We start from the raw sequence: 15,780 nt of genomic DNA on the forward strand, positions 1-15,780 counted from the left end.
CCAACTTCGTGGAGCAGTCTGACTACTTAGACCCCCATCAAGCAGGGTTTTCCCCTGCCCACTCCACTGAGACAGTTATTGTCGCAGTATTGAATGCCCTATGAGGAAATGCTGACAAAGGAATCCCTCAGACCTTGGTCTTTCTGGACCTCTTCCGGCCGCGTTTGACACGGTCATCATGCCATCTTATTGGACCGTGTCAAACAGGCCGGCATCCGTGACTTGGCCTACAGTTGGATCCAGTCCTTCCTCAGTGACCGCACTCAAGCGGTATGCTTAGCCCCTTTCTCTGCTCCCAAACTTTCCACGACATGTGGGTCCCTCAGGGATCTTCACTGTCCCCCTTACTGTTCAACTTATATTTGATACCCTTGATCCAGTCTTTGAGGGAACGGAAAACTATCACCTTTAACTATGCGGATGATCTCCAGTTGATCTTCACAATAGACAACTCCCCTGAATATATTCGGGATTTCCAGGGTACAATGTTTCACATTCGTCAGTGGATGGACCAAAACCATCTGAAGCTCAAATCCTTTGGGGTCCACATTACTGGCCTACAGAACTTGGCCCTCCCCCATCCCATCCTCCTCGGTAAAAAGCCTAGGAGTGATCATCAATAATGATCTATCTCTAAAGACTCAAGTAGGCACGGTTGTGTTCTCCTGCTTCTTCCAGCTCTCAGGATCAGGAAGATCAGCCGCATGTTTACTCACTCGCCCTGATCCAGCTTGTGATACCGCTGGTACTGTCACACCTGGACTATGCCAATTCTATATACCTGGGCCTTCCACTCTTCCTCAGCAAACGCCTCCAGCTGATCCAGAACCAGGCGGCCAGATTGATTCGCCAGCAACCACGTTGGCAATCTGCCAGACCCCTGCTAAAAAAACTCCACTGGCTCCCCATTACCCAACGCACTGCATTTAAGACGGCCTGTATCATTTTCAAGTCCCTCCACGCCGCAGCCCCCAATTCATCAAATGCCTTCTTCCTAAGTATACCCCCTCCCGCAACCTTCGTTCCGCCAACCTCCAACTCCTGGCCACCCCGACTTTCAAGATTCAACGCAAGGGTGGACGCAGGTTCGTGACTCTGGCCCCCAGATTATGGAACTCCCTTCCGTTAGAAATGTGATTGTGCAACAACCTCCAAAACTTTAGGAAAATGCTCAAAACATGGCTATTTACACAGGACCACGTGTAACTCCTGCTTGGTCCCGGCACATGCTAGAGCTAGTGCCATGAAACCTCCTGGGGAATGTGCGCTCTACAAGAAATTCTTAACATACCATAATGCACTCTTTGACTCATGATCACATCACTGAGTGGCCTATTGTTCCTTTCTTAGTTCCTAAACACCTTCCAATTTGCTCCTGAATGTCTAAGTGAAATTCAATGAGCAGATACAGCAGAAGGTTCTTAGGGTTCTTAGAGCCCAGTTTAATTTCACTTTCTGCTGCTGCCTTCAGTACCCTGGAGACAGGGCAGCAAAGGCAGTACCAGGGTGTAAAAGCTGGCATCCTTGGCTTGGTTTTCTCCCTAACTTTTCCCCTTCAGATCTCTTGTTTTGCTATATTCATTTTTGCTGGCTTTAGAACTCTGCATGCCTTACCACTACTAACCAGTGCTAAAGTGCTTGTGTTCTCTCCCTAAAACAATAAGATTGGCTTATACCTAATTATCATATTTAATTTACTTGTACATCCCTAGAAGAGTGCCAATATCTGTGGTCAGAGTTTGTAAATTAAATGCCACTAGTGGTCTGGCAGCACTGATTGTGCCACCCACTTAAGGAGCACTTAACATATGTCTCAGGCTGCCTACTGTAGCAAGGATTCCGTTCTCATACAGAACTGTGCATAGAGATCCGGAACCTCAGTGAATTAGGGTGACCCAAAACTCACCTCAGTATCCAAAATCCCCTTACCTAGCTAGCTACAGTGTCTCATTGGTCATAACAAACTCCCAATGACTTAGACAAACCAGAACATGAACTTAGGTTACCTCAGGTATCGTGGAACACATGAACACTCTTTCGCTCTATAATCATTTCAAACCAGAACATGGAGTAAAAAAGGACACGTGCAATTTTGAAATATTTATTATTCAATGCAAGGTTCTCAAACGCAGTATCTTATATAATATAAGAAGACATATTATAAGAATCAGAGTTATCAGCATAGTCACTAGTCCATAATAAGCAAACGGTGATAGCATATTATAATGCAAAAATCAATAGAAAGTTATATCACCTATTTCTCGCACTCCCTACTTAGCATACTATATTATATCTAAGAAGGTCTCATTTGGGTTTTAGCAGGGCGGGCCCATACCTCTAAATGTCAGGAGGAGAGGATCACATCATCTGCTACCAGCTCTCTGCATGCAAAGCATCATCAAGTGTGTTTTTGCATTCTCAGTAACTCTATCTTAAACCCGCTTAGAGCCCAATGTTGGCAGCAACTGTATTTGTGTTATGTCTAGTGGTGCGAGGATCAGACCTCCCAGCAACCTTGTGTTAGGTTATTCTTAGAGGAATCAGCACTCACTGTTCAGACAATGTACCAAGCACGACTGATATCAGAGCAATAACATATTATTCTCAAATAAATCACATCTTTCATCTAGGTTGAAAGCTACAATAACAATTATGTGTCGTGTGCAAACTGAAGCCAAAGGAAAATATTTCGTTTAAACACTTAATAAACTCATGCTTACTTAACACAGTATATAGAAAAGCACCATCTATATGACACTACCAGCGCTGCCTGTGTGTGCAGTTTTAAGCTGCCATTTAGACCCAGAAAAAAAGAAACCTTTGGCCAGGCCCAAACCTTCCTTTTTATAACATATAAGGTACCCTTAGGGTTGGCCCTGGATAGCCCAGAAGGCAGGGTGGAATGTATTTTAAAAGTAGGACATGTACTTTTAAGTCGTACATGTTCTGATAATAAAAAACTGCAAAATGTGTTTTTCCCTGCTACAATGCCTACCTTGCCCATAGTTACTCACAGTGGAGTTACCTTACTACATTTAATAAGCAGAAATTTCCAAATAGGGACAGGTATCCAGTTCATGATTGGCGTCTCTTGAAATGTAATGAAAAATTCTAGCTCATAGGGTCAGATTTTAAGTTCCAACTTTTAAAATGCCACATTTTGAAAGTAGATATTTTTTTGCCTTAGCCGTTTGGTGCCTGCAGTCTGTCTGTGGGTCACATGAGAGGGTGTAGTTGATAGTTTGGCTTTGTGTATTCCTCCTAGACAGCCACACATAATGGGGAGCTTAAAAATGCCTGGATGGGCCATCACTGGCAGGATAGGGGGAGAAGCTGGTCCCAACCCTACTTACAATCAAATAGGTTGTGTCCTTTCTCTACACAAAGGGATACATACCCTCTGTAGTCAGTCTTGAGCCAGGGAAGGAAGGCAGGGCATCTCTGCATTTCAAAGTCATGCGTCTAGAAGCTTCTCCCCACTTCGAAGGCACAACTGGATATATATACTGGACACCACCACCACTTCACTACACTTCTGTACCTGTGGATACTCTGCCAGAAGGAAGGACTGCTGTGCTACTGAAAGGACTGCCATTCTGCTGGACTACTGCTCTGAAGTACTACGGTGCTGCTGTGCAGACCGGCTGCCCTCTTGCCTGGGTGAGAAGGACTGGACCTGCATATTTTGAAACCAGAACCCAGAGTGAATCCAAGGGCTAGTTGGGTGGCCTCCAGATCTGAAGCATCAGGGACACAACAGGCCTCCAACAACCTTGTACCTGCACCTGGAGTCTGCCATCTGTGTGTCTCCCCTGCCAAGTGGTGCCACCTCAGTCCTAGTGCTCAGCTAGCCTCTGTGGATCCAGCAGAACCGACATATCTCTTCTACTGCACGGCGCAAACCTGAACAGAACCAACACATCACTGCTTCTGCGTGGACTAGACCCATCACAAAGAATTGCATTGCCTGCTCAGCCTCGTCTGAACTGCCACTGTGCAATGCATTCTCGGCAGAGGCCTTCACATTCCTCATTGATGGCAGCCTCGACGGCGACACTGGACTCCGCATCACAGCCTTGTGGCTCTGCGGAACTGACATATTGCCCTGACTGTGCACCATATCCTCGACACCAGACTTTTCATCACAAGCCTAGTCGGCTGGATCTTCAATGACGATGCAGGCACTCAGGTCGCAGCATTGTCGCATCTTGGAACTGATGTGTCTTTTCAGCTGAGCGGCACATCTTTGACGTGGATCCTCCCAAAACTCCACAAACCAGGATTTAAGGTACTCCATTCATTGGGCCCTGACTGTGTCTCTGTAGCTGGCCTGTGTTCCTTCTGTCAGCCTAAACTAGTAACTTTGTCTCGGTCCGGTGCAACCAGATATCCACAGTCGGCAGTCTGTGCTTCTTCACGCTATTTTCACTAAAATCTTTAAAATTGCATATCCCCGGTTCTACTAATTGGATTTTTGTCTTTTTGTTGTACTGTTTTACTTTTGAAGAAACTTTATTTTTCTAGCTTTGTATGGGATCATATTTGTATGGTGTTTTTCACTTTATTACTGTCTGAAGTATTGCACAAATACTTTACACATTGCTTCTAAGTTAAGTCTGATTGCTCTGTACCAAGCTACTAGAGGATTGAGCACAGGATAATTTAGGGTTGACTTGTGCCTCACCATGGCAAGGATTGTGGTTGCTGCTTGACCAGTGCTCACAACCTAGTCAACCAACAACCCAGTTTCCTAGTCAGGTGTATCAGATAGCCAGTAAAGCTTAGAAATTGATATCCTAGTCAGTTCTTTTGAGAAGAACTGATTCTATATGTTCACTCCCAGTTGACACGTTTTCAGAGACAAGTCTTAAATAAAATGCATACTTCAGTTGTAGCCCTTTCACTGGACTTCGGATGTAAAAATAGATCATAAAATGGATAGAAATGAATAGAAACCCTGGCAGTGAAAGGGTTAGAAAACCGCATTACTCCCTACTCCAGAAACAGTGGATTTGCCACCAGGTTCAGCTCTTCCTTCTAAAAATCAGATGATTTTCCATTATCACCCTCTCTATAACTGACCACCTACTGTCCCACTGAAGCTAAGTCCTCTTTTGTGGCAGACGATAAAAGAGGAGCATTGACATCCTTGGATTACCTCAGTGGACACACCTTTCATGATCCTTCAGCTGATGATGATTATAAATCATTTATAAGGCAATCTAAACAGCAATAGAATTCTCGCCGTAAGATCCTTGGATATGTAGAAAAACCTGCATCCAGGTATTGGAACGGTGTCGAGAAGGGTCTCTGTACTCAACGGGTTCCACGATTGATCTAAGACGTTACTCAAACTCTGCTGAGCTGGACCATGAAGGTGTCTGATACATGAATATAATCATGATGAGCTTGGCTCAACATGCTATGTCAAATGGTATGCCTTTAGGTTGTTCACCTCTTGTCCAGAGGAAACAATCAGGATATTATAGTAAAACGATGGAATATCTCAAAAATAATTGACTGCTAACTGAATGCAACCATTGCTAATGCCTCACCACCACTCTGAGTCAATGCAGACTTTTAAATATTGATTTGATTGGCCATAAAATTCTTATTATTCAAATGAGTCGTGTATTAAAGCCTTGATGGCCCTGATACCACCATGCCCAGCTTGCTGTGTCTGCAAAACTGAAGCCCAGGGCGTTGAAATATGTATAGAGCCTAGCCTAATGCCAAAGCAGGGTGGAGAATCACTTTCAAAATGCATTTATCTCCTCAATCATAAAAAGTTGGACAAAGTAATGAATTGAACAAAATCATACGTAGCCTCTTATTTATTGGAATGCAAAATGAGCAACAGTGAGGACTAACTCTATTACATGAGCATGAAATGGGATTCAGACCAGACAGTGTAACAATGGCCATGATTGTTGATATAACAATGACACCTCTAAGAGCCCTAGATGACGACCAGCTGGCTGAGCAATTGAGTGCTTAGCTGGCGACAGGAGGGCAAATCCAAGTGCTCTGATGGCGACGCTTTCTTGTCAGGTCCCTTCATCACATGTGATCAGAATATGGTGATAGGAGGTTAATCAGCATTCGTCACGGTGGTGGCTTCTTATTACAACCAGGGCTGGTCCCATACGTTAAGGCCACCAGTGCTGGCACTCATTGTTTGCAAAATGTCCATGCTTTGGCCTTTTAAATGTATTGGGAGCTCTCCCGGAGGTGAATTTAAATGTTTCCTGGAGTGCTCAAAATCATTCATAGTTCCTTTGTAGTAAATATCACAGGAGCAGAGGGAGTTTGACGAGTTCATTTGTGTAAAGGCTGCACGGCAGACAGCACTTCTCAACCAGCTTTCCACTGTCATTTCAAGCAATACAATCTTAATGGAGTGCAACTAAACAGTGGAGAAGAGAACACTCACCTCCCAGCACATCCCAACACTATACTAAGATACTACGTCCTTCGTGGAATGAGGTGAACAGACATGACTCTTAACGCTATTACAGGGGTCTCCTTATCGAGTATAAGTCTAGGAAGTAAAACTTCGATACTATAGTCGACATAGGGCTTATAGATCAACCCAATAGATTTCGAGTCTTTTCCTGTAGCGCACAGAAAGGGTTACTACAGGAGAAATGCTTTTAGATAAAACAATCTCAGTAGCCATCTTGAAGTCACAGTTTGGGGGTATGAAGATCCTTAGGCCAGAAGGCAACTGTCCTGAGAGTTCCTAAGACTCAGGAATCTCAAAGTACAATTCACCGAGAACATGGCAGTCTATGGGTGATGACTTCAGGTGGCTTTATTGTCCAGTGAAGAGATAACCTGAGTGCTAAAGATGAGTGTATACTGTTAAGGACATCCAGGCTTGGGGTGTCTTGGAATGAGCCAAACCCAGGAGTAGTAACACTATCTGCATGACTTAGGAAGCCACTGGACTGCCTTCCTTGTCAGCTTGTTCAACGGGAAGCCTTGTAAGCAGAGCAAGGTCCTCGTTGTAGCCACTCCTCTGTCGAAGAGAGGGCGGAGGTTTCATCCACACAAGCTCAAGTGATCTCTCTAAGAGACTAGCAAAAAGCTCAATGGAGCTCATTCGTTGCTTCAGGGTGCTATTTCCACTAAAAAGTTGAAGAGGGAATATAGCAGCCTGCGCAGTAGCACCCGGACCAGGAGTGTGCACGCCTTTAGAGGCAGGGTGCAAGAAGAAATCTGAGGCAGGCCTTTGCACCTTCCCCAGAGTCCAAATTGCATGGTTCCCTGTATGCAAGAGTAAGATAGTGGAACGGCATTCTTGCCTGAGCGTAGAGTGTACAGTGCACAGATGGAATCCCGTGGGAGAGAAAATGTGTGAGTGTAGAACTTCAAAAAACCAGGCAAGTACAGCATTATCACCAAAACCTAACTTGGTGGCCTCAGAATGATCTGACATGTAAGATTGTGTTCTGGCCAAAACCTATAGTGTGTGGTTGCTATTCCTTGCGAATCTCAAATGAAGCAAGAATGCAGATGTTTGACTGCACCACTACAGTCCATAACCTTTAACCGACTGGATGGCTCCCACCACGGGGATCAGTGGCCAAGCATCTGCGTCAGCCTCTGTAAGCCCCGCCTCCTGGACAGGGGCTTTTTGACAACTCAAGAGGTCTTCCTTAGGGACTTCTCTAGAGTGAATCTGAGGTTTAGAAACCCACTGTGGACAATGTTTGAGCACCTTGTCGGCTTGTGTCATCTGATCTGCAGGAACTTTACAAAGACCGAAAGGAATATTTTACACTGGAAAGAGACTTGCCCCATCCAGATCCTATCCCTTGTCACATGGTCTGCCCACTGATACCAATCCTACTAAAAAATGTACCCCAAAGCATTTTTCTTCCCTATTGTGCCTTTTTTACAATGTTTATTTGATTTATTTATTAATTCATTTAAAATATGTGTAGACTGTTCACTGCAGTGGGAGAGCCACTTCTAAGAACTTAAAAGATGAACTTGATAGACAAGGAAAGAAATGGAGAATGGGAAAGGGGAAGACATGCCAGAAGATGGGCTGCCCAACCCTTTTTAAGAGGACAGACTTGCAGGTTACTCTGCCTTTCACTTCTACAAGGACCTTGAGCACCAATATAGGAATTGCTCAGATCTGTGGCATTTCCCATCATGTCCGCCCCTTAGTTGCACACTGACTGTAGCTTTTCCAGACCTTACTAAGAGTAGATCAAAGCCTACACTTGACATTGTTTACACTGCAGCTATCTTAATCTCAACAGGGCCTTAGAATAAACCCTTAATTTGAGACCTAATTCCAGAACCCCAAAGGGCAGCTTGGACCGCTTTGTTCTGGCTGCCTCTTTAATGGATTAGTCTTTTTTTATAATGGATTCTGACTTTTCTAGAATTTCATGTGTCTGTACTTTCCCTTCCTTTCCACATACATACCTTGTTATGAGTGCGCTTGATGCTATGCTTGCTCAGCAACGCTTGCAGGTTCTTCCTTCGAGGTTCTCTCCTCCCAGCGGCCGAGCCCCTGGTGCCCCAAAGATCCCTATGCCCATGCCTCTGTACCACTGTATTAGGCTTGGGTATAGAGGAAGCTCAGATGGAGCACACTGGGACTTCGACCCTCTCTGCCCTTCCTATGTGGTCCTCAAACCAACAGACTACTGATGCGGGACTGCCGTCTTTAGTCCTCAAAGTGGGTTCAGTGCCAATTACTTCATCTGTGAATCCATATCAGTATTGGGGCATAAGGCTGTGCCAGAGCTTAATATGCAAATTTTAACTGGGGTCTTGAGTTCCAAGAGGATTCTGGGTAACACTGATGCATCTCCACGAACAGTGGCTCCCTTAACCAGTAGTACAAAAAATTAGGGAAAACACAACTGAGTTCTGAAGAGCATACTGAGAGGTTCTACAGCAGAAGACCATTGACCACGTTCTATCGCCTATGCAGGGGAGCCTATCAAAGTATTGATTAGTCAGCGCTAGCTTTTGCCTGGCGGAGGGTCAAGTTGGACATGGCCTTCTCTGCAGGACCACCCTGAAACTTTTGCCTTCACCCCCTCCCCCGTTTTCCTGAATTTGTTGGCATTATTAATGTTTGTTTGCTGCATAAATACTTTACAAGTTGCCTGTAAGGTAAGCCCAAATGCTTTTGTGCCAAGCTTCCAGAGGGTTAAGCACATGTGAATTTCGTGACCTTTGTGGTTCACCCCTGACAGGATTCTGGTTGCTGCCTGAGTGTGGCTTAGAACCCCTCCCCATCAATAACCCACTTGCTTACATTGATAATTAGTTATCCAGCTCCATGGCACTCATGTTATCAACCTTGAAATGATGAAAGGCTGGCTGTGTGGACCTGATGGGATTTGGATATTTGACTTTGGGGGGTCAAACTTAGTGAGTGAGCAAGTGAGATACTTATGGGCGCTACTTTCTCCCGAAGGCCTCTTGGCGCTAACACGACTAACACTGCACAGTGATGGGCTGAGAACGGAGTCACTTCATGTTAAAGATGAGGCCTCGCGCACATTACAGAAGACCTAATGATGTGAAATAGGCCAAGTGGGAGAGGCAGACGACTCTGCAACTGAGGTGTCAGGACAGGAAGCCCCTGCCCCCGAGGCCAGCTCCAATCGCAAGCATGATGCTCCTAGAAGCAGAGAACAAAAGGATCCAGGGCGGGGAAGTCCCGCGGGAATAACGGTGCCTCACCAATCAATGAAGCCCGGTGAGTCAGGCATAGGACCTCAACCCGCTGACAAAAAGCTGCCCAGACCCCTACGGAGGCTCCATTGGTCCAGAAAGCCACCAGCCCCAGCAGGAACAATCGTGTCTGGTCATTTTGAGATAAGCAGCCCTTTCACTGTTCTCTCTCGACGCACTCTTTTGTCGTAGTGTTGTGTTAGAAACAGCAGTTGCATTACAGGCCCAGTAATTCACGTACAACATTGATGGCTCTCTGTGGTGACGTAGCTGTGTCACGTCATCGGGTCTGCTGTGCTGGAGGTGGAGGCAGAAGGGCTGGTCCTGGTATCTCATCCCTCCCTTGATTCTGAATGTCACATCATGTACGAATGGCAGAACGTCTGCATACATTTTACTCGTCGGCATACATTGTACTCTATAAAGCCGTTGTATACTGGCCTAGAGTCGGTAGGTTTGCGTTTCCTTTCCCTAAAAGAGCATGCGCGAGGCGCACCGACGCATTCTTGCAAACAGGATGGTAAGCATGTCCCTGTAAGAGGATTACGGTCCCTAGACTGGAATACAAAGGGCGGGGGTGTCACACTCTATGTTTTCTCACAAGCCGCTCCTGGGTAGAAAGACCCAGTCTAATTGGATTGTGTTGTGTGCGTGAATCCGCACAGAGCCGCGTGATCCATAACACTGCAGCGCCTTCCATTTGTCAATGCACAGCACAGTACATAAGTCTGGGTTCATCCTGTGCGCGGTTCTGCCTGCTGTGTACTTGTCAGCCAGAGCACAGTATTTTAGTGTGTCTTCACCTGGTGCAGACTCACAGTATCTGTGGTACTGCACTGTCTGCCGCGTGCTTGTGACAGCACAGTTTTTAGTGCGTGCTCACCTGGTGCACAGTCACAGTGTCTACGTCACTGCACTGTCTGCCGCGTGCTTGTGACAGCACAGTTTTTAGTGCGTGCTCACCTGGTGCACAGTCACAGTGTCTACGTCACTGCACTGACTGCCGCGTGCTTGTGACAGCACAGTTTTTAGTGCGTGCTCACCTGGTGCACAGTCACAGTGTCTACGTCACTGCACTGTCTGCTGCGTGCTTGTCACAGCACAGTATTCTATGTGTGCTCACATGGTGCAGTGTCACGATGGCTATGGTACTGCACTATCTGCTGCGTGCTTGTCACAGCACATTATTTTAGTGTGCTCACCTGGTGCAGTGTCACGATAGCTACGGCACTGCACTATCTACTGAATGCTTGTCAGAGCACATTATTTTAGTGTGTTCACTTGGTGCAGAGTCACAGTGTCTACGTCACTGCACTGTCTGCCGCGTGCTTGTCACAGCACAGTATGTTTGTGTGTGCTCACCTGGTGTAGAGTCGCTGTCGCTATGGCACTGCACTGTCTGACGCGTGCTTGTCAGTGAACAGTATATACATTGTGTTCACTCCGTGCAGGGCCACAGGATCTGTGGCACTGCAGTGTCTACTGCATGCTTGTCAGAGCACAGTATTGTGGTGTGAGCTCACCTGGTGAAGAGTCACAATATCTGTGGCACTGCACTGGCAGCCTTGTGCTTGTCAGTGCACAGGATTTTAGTGTGTGCTCGCCTGGTGCAGAGTCACAGTTTCAGTGATACTGCACTGGTTGCTGTGTGCTGTGTTTAAGTGTGTTCACCTGGTGTAGCGCCACGGTGGCTATGGTACCGCGCTGTATGCGGCGTGCTTGACAGTGCACAGTATTTGCGTGTGTTCACCTCGTACAGAACCAGGGTGTATATGACACAGCACTGGCTGCCTGTGCCTGTCAGTGCATAATACTCTACGCTTGTGTTCACCCACTGCACAGGCACACCGTGACACTGCTCTGGCTCCAGTTTGCTTGACATCATACTGTATAGGAGTGTGCGTTCACCCACCGCACAGGCTGAAGTATGCTCGTCATTGTACCATACTGTGTACGTGCGTGTTCGCCCGGTGCGGAGTCACCTCCGACCCCGGGTCCTCCTGCACGCAACGCATTATTTTATGAAATAAGTTTGAATGCTATTTTGATATGCACGTTTAAGGCCTTAAATGTCTAAATAAAGTATGCATTCATTCTTTCCTGCACGTCACATCGCAGTGCACGGCAGATGTACGCTCAATGGCAGCGGGTGGTGAGTGAGCGGCATTGCTTTGCCAGTGGGCACCAGCTCCCTGAAAAACACATCCCCTCCAAACCGCAGGCGTCCTGTTTTTCACAGTAGTCTCTCTGTATCGCTAAGTGTTGTTCCCATCTGCCAGACCCATTATCTCTCATCTGTATGTGTTGTGTGTGTGTGTTTTTTTCCTTTTCTGGCTTAACATCAAACGGAATCTATTAGGCTTAACTGCATATTCAAGCAGATGGATGGAGCAGTGACTCGCGCAAAGGCGCGGGAATTTTCCTGCCACGTCGTCTCCCACGCAGCGATTGTTTCTCGCTATTTTGGTCACACTACGACTTGCCTTCTACTGACCCCTTGCACGTGCTCGTACACGTGTAGTGGGGCTGACCCACCAGTGCACAAATATAGATCCTTGCAAAGAGAACTGCGCGTGCACCTGGGCACGAGGGGCTATTGTGCACAAAAAGTGCAAAACAGACAAGCCGTGCATGCGAACACACATGCACTTTGCGCTCGCACACATACTGAAGTGCACATCGATATACATATGCAACCATAATACACCAATCACAAAAAAAGCATGTACTTCTTCATCCATGCGTGTGGAAGGGAGGACACGTGGGCGCTGCACGCGCGCAAACACAGACCACTCATAAGATGCAGTGCATCTCCACAGTTCCCGTGGGACTCCGCAGCCTCCCTCGTTTTACCTCAGGGGTGAAGCGCAGACAGACACCGTGTCCGCGCCGATGGTCTTACGTTTCAGAAGTCCCAGTGAATATCCTACGAGCACAAGGAGCATACCCGCTCCATGTTGTGGTGTGAATCATTTCTCTTGACACATAGTGGCGGTGGTGCACGCGCAACCACACACGGCAAGCACCACGCGCACAGTGTACACTAGTGCAGCCCCAGTTCTACAGGGGTCGGCAACACCCAGACTCGGCGACCGCCGCGTGCACAGTGTGTGCACAGAGCACACGCGCAGTGCAGTCCCTGTACCCACACGGAGCTGCAGCACTCGCTCCGCCACCACCGCGTGCACAGACTGTGCACTGAGCACACTCGCGCTGCAGCACCCAGACTCGGCGACCGCCCCGTGCACATCCTGTACACTCTGCACATTCTCGCGGTGCAGCCTCAGTGCCCACCCGGGGCTGCAGCACCCGCACTGGGCGTCCACCGCGTGCATTGCGTGTGCACAGAGCACACTCCCGGTGCAGCCTCGGTACCCAGACAGAGCTGCAGGACCTCACCTTCTGGTACCACCGGTGTAACGGTACGGTTCACCAGGGGTCTGGATGTGGCGCGCGACAGGGACAAGATACATACCACTCACATCCACATACCACAAGGCCCATTAAAAGTGCGCCCCTCACACCTCTCTTCATTGTGCATGCCTCTATGCCAGTACGGCTCTTTGCAGTTCCGCACACCAGGGAAAAGAAATCACAAAAAGAAAGGGGTACCCCACTTTCAACACCCCAGCACCCCGTTGGCGCCTGTCGCAGCAGCTCGTGTCCACATGTTTCAGAGCTGTGACATGGCACCACCTGGCAGGATCATGCAGTGCCCACCATGGTAGCCAGGTCGGGGTAAGAGTAAAACCGAGAAGGAACCGGCCTCAAAACAGTGGGGTGTTGCTAAAACAAACCATCTCGGGAAGCCTCGGGCATTTCACCGCCGCCTTCACCTTTCCAGGTACTCCCCGGCCCTCCCCACCACAGACCACACGTCCCTGCCCCGCCACCCCCCGTTACACCTGCAACGCTCGCGGGAAAGTTCCAGCCCAGCCTGACAACGTCTTAACAAACACACTGTCCACTCCATCTGTTTGAAACACAACCTGCCAATTAGGGCATTCCACTCCTGCCACCAGCGGGTGGGCGTGCCCCGTGTTTATTACACCCGTTATTACAGAAATCAGAGGACGGCCTGACTCGGGGAGGAAGCAGCGGGCACTGCGTGGCACGACCGACCATGCATGCAAATAGATATTGACACGCAGAGACATGCATGGGTACCTCCCTCCATACACAGGCACACACGCAGACACAAGTACACACACACCGGCGCACACACACACCGACATAGCATAGGCACACACGGCGCGTCTCTGTGTAGATGGGTGGATGGATGGATGGATGGATGGATGGATGGATGGATGGATGGATGGATGAATGGATGGATGGATGGATGGATCGGTGGGTGGGTGGGTCGGTGGATGGATGGATGGATGGGTGGGTGGGTGGGTGGATGGGTGGGTGGGTGGGTGGATATGTATATATTTAGAAATACATCTACATACATATATGTGCAGCGATGCTCTGTTAGCCTAACTGCACATGTATTCTATATACGGTTCCTACAAACATACAGCCGCGCTGCTACATATAGACCAGCTGTGCCACACTAAACGTATCGTATGCAAATCTGCATAGATAGTTGAATGACTGCGTCTCGCTGTAAAGGGAAACATAAGTGTGTTATGGGCACGCACCCATCACATTTCAAATTTCCCAACTGCAGAAGGGCATTAGTGCATCATAAACAGTAAAAAGACGCCCGTGGCAGCGGGCATCCCGCGGGGGTGGGTGGTGGGCACTTACCTCTGCGGAGTAACTTGAAAGCCCGGCTAAGCAGAGGCAGCGCTGGCAGCCACTCGCCACCCGTCCCCGGTGTCAGACATCCTTTTACCCAGGTGACGAGGTTTGCAATCCGCACGTCCGAATGCCACCCGGCTACTGATTCCCGGCTACTGAGAGCAGCGCCCCTTGCCCGGGGAGGTGCAGAAACGGGTCCTTCCCTGGCACGCCCGTCCGCAATACATCCAGGACAGAAACCGCCAGTGTGTGTGTTGTCAACTTGCCCCTTCTCCTCTCACGCGAGGAGATATTTCCCAGGGAAGCGAAGGCTCGGTACGTGCCCGCGATCCCGGCTCCTCGGCGCAGTCCTCGACGCGGTGTGAGCTGTGGCTGAGAACTCCCAAGGTGCTGCCCACCTGCCCGGCTGCGTGTGCGGAGCTCGGAGAGAGCCGGGCACAAACAGGCGCTGCCCGAGACACAGGAGCAGAGAGAGCTGTGAGTGTCGGTCCACGGCTTGGAAGAGAGCGCTGCACAGGCAGGGGATGGGAGTGCACAGGCAGGAGGAAGACGCAGAAGCGCGGCTGCTGTGAGCAGGCAGCCAAGGAGGCGCACGGGATGCAGATCGCAGGTAGTAGAGGAAACGCACAGGCAGTCCAGCAGGCAGGCACGTCCCTGGAAATGAGGGTTAGCAGACAGCGAGTGGAATTCGGGGGGAGGTGGGGTGAAACATAAACAGGCAGCCCAGCTAACACGTCAGTGGGAATGAAGTTTACAGGCAGAGAGAGGAGATGTGTTGGCAGAGAAAGTAGGTGTGCAGGCAGCCTACCAGATTTGTCTGAGTGAATTAAAGGAGCAGGCAGAGGAATGAAATGCGCAGGCAGCACAGTAGACAGCGGATAGGATGGCAAGGTAGGAAAACAGTCAGTTCAGCAGGCACCACACTGGGGGTGTGATAATTAGACGGGGATGTCAAATATACAGTGAGCTCAGCCTGCAAGTCAGAGGAAGTGTACCTGCACTGGAAGTGAAATGCACAACCAGGCCAACACAGGCACCTGCACAGGGAGCTATGCTCGGAGCCAGCAGGGAAATGACACGCACAGGTAGGTCAGCAGTCAGGCAAATATAGAGATTGATGCGGAGAGTGTTCAACAGGAAAATACATCAGAAACAAAATGCACAGGCAGTTGAAAAGGTGCGTCACCGGACAGTATATAAACAGTTCAGTGTCACTGGAAATGAAGTGCACAGGCAGTCAGTCCGCTGGAACTGAAATGTGCAGGCCATGAGGTGCGGTGAACCAACTTAACAGGAGTCTCTGGGCGCTATTACACTACAAGG

General features: G+C 48.6%; 1 protein-coding gene across 2 annotated transcripts in view; it reads right to left on the minus strand.

Moving 5' to 3' along the window:
* Positions 1-15,116, minus strand: part of LRFN2 (leucine rich repeat and fibronectin type III domain containing 2) — a 1,526,854-nt gene extending 1,511,738 nt beyond the window's left edge. For both annotated transcript variants that reach the window (XM_086926065.1, XM_086926064.1), the window contains exon 1: positions 14,464-15,116. The gene's annotated coding sequence lies outside the window, so the exon portion shown is untranslated. The remainder of the gene's footprint in view (positions 1-14,463) is intronic.
* Positions 15,117-15,780: the final 664 nt, after the last annotated feature.

The sequence above is a fragment of the Lissotriton vulgaris genome, chromosome 6 (assembly GCF_964263255.1).
Source record: "Lissotriton vulgaris chromosome 6, aLisVul1.2, whole genome shotgun sequence".
In the NCBI taxonomy this organism is placed as follows: domain Eukaryota; kingdom Metazoa; phylum Chordata; class Amphibia; order Caudata; family Salamandridae; genus Lissotriton; species Lissotriton vulgaris.